This window comes from Salvelinus sp. IW2-2015, unplaced genomic scaffold, assembly GCF_002910315.2.
Source record: "Salvelinus sp. IW2-2015 unplaced genomic scaffold, ASM291031v2 Un_scaffold1405, whole genome shotgun sequence".
NCBI lineage: Eukaryota > Metazoa > Chordata > Actinopteri > Salmoniformes > Salmonidae > Salvelinus > Salvelinus sp. IW2-2015.
The window spans coordinates 237,049-237,867 of NW_019942888.1; the positions used below are offsets into that span (position 1 = coordinate 237,049).

At 41.0% G+C, this 819-nt stretch overlaps 1 pseudogene; it reads right to left on the reverse strand.

Annotated features, from left to right (window-relative positions):
• LOC112070722 (1-phosphatidylinositol 4,5-bisphosphate phosphodiesterase zeta-1-like) overlaps positions 1-521 on the reverse strand; it is a 65,069-nt pseudogene extending 64,548 nt beyond the window's left edge.
• Between the last annotated feature and the right edge of the window lie 298 nt (positions 522-819).

Consider the following 819-nt stretch of genomic DNA (forward strand, 5'->3'; position numbering starts at 1 on the left):
GCGGATTGCAGAGGTCTTGAAAAAGAAGGGTCAACACTGCAAATATTGACTCTTTGCATCAACTTCATGTAATTGTCAATTAAAGCCTTTGACACTTATGAAATGCTTGTAATTATACTTCAGTATTCCATAGTAACATCTGACAAAAATATCTAAAGACACTGAAGCAGCAAACTTTGTGAAAATTAATATTTGTGTCATTCTCAAAACTTTTGGCCACGACTGTACTGTAACAATAAAAATGAGTAAAAGTGAACAAGGAAACCTAATTAATTGTGCATCATGATAGTACAGAACTGTACCAAGTCCCACCTCAWCCCCTTTCACTCACCTGTCTCCTCAATCTCATATCTGTCAATCAAGCCCTCCGCTGTCTCCTGATTGGCTGCTGCCTCCATCTGCTCCATGTGTAGGAACCTGAGGAGAGCGGAGGCGGCCAGAGTATTCCTCCCGGAGGAGTAGCACTGGTAGATGTTCTGGATCTCTGACCTTCTGGAGGTGGGGGCCTTGTTCTTCTTCATTGTCCCCCAGCAAGCAGAGTCCTCAAGCCCCCTGACCCAGGTCTCACCCTGGCCCCTGTGGAAACAAACCCGTTTGACTTCATTGTGTTTTCATCCTCAATGGTTTTTCATTTGTGCAATTGTTGTATTCGCGTGGCTGAGCTAACTTATTTTTTAAATGGTTAAATAAAATGTATTTCTTCTTTAAGACACAGTCCCCAAGAACCCACTGGGACATAGAAGGGACTCATAGTATACCGTTTATAATAGTTTACAGTTTATAATAGTTTCCATTTTATAATAGTTTACAGTTTATAAT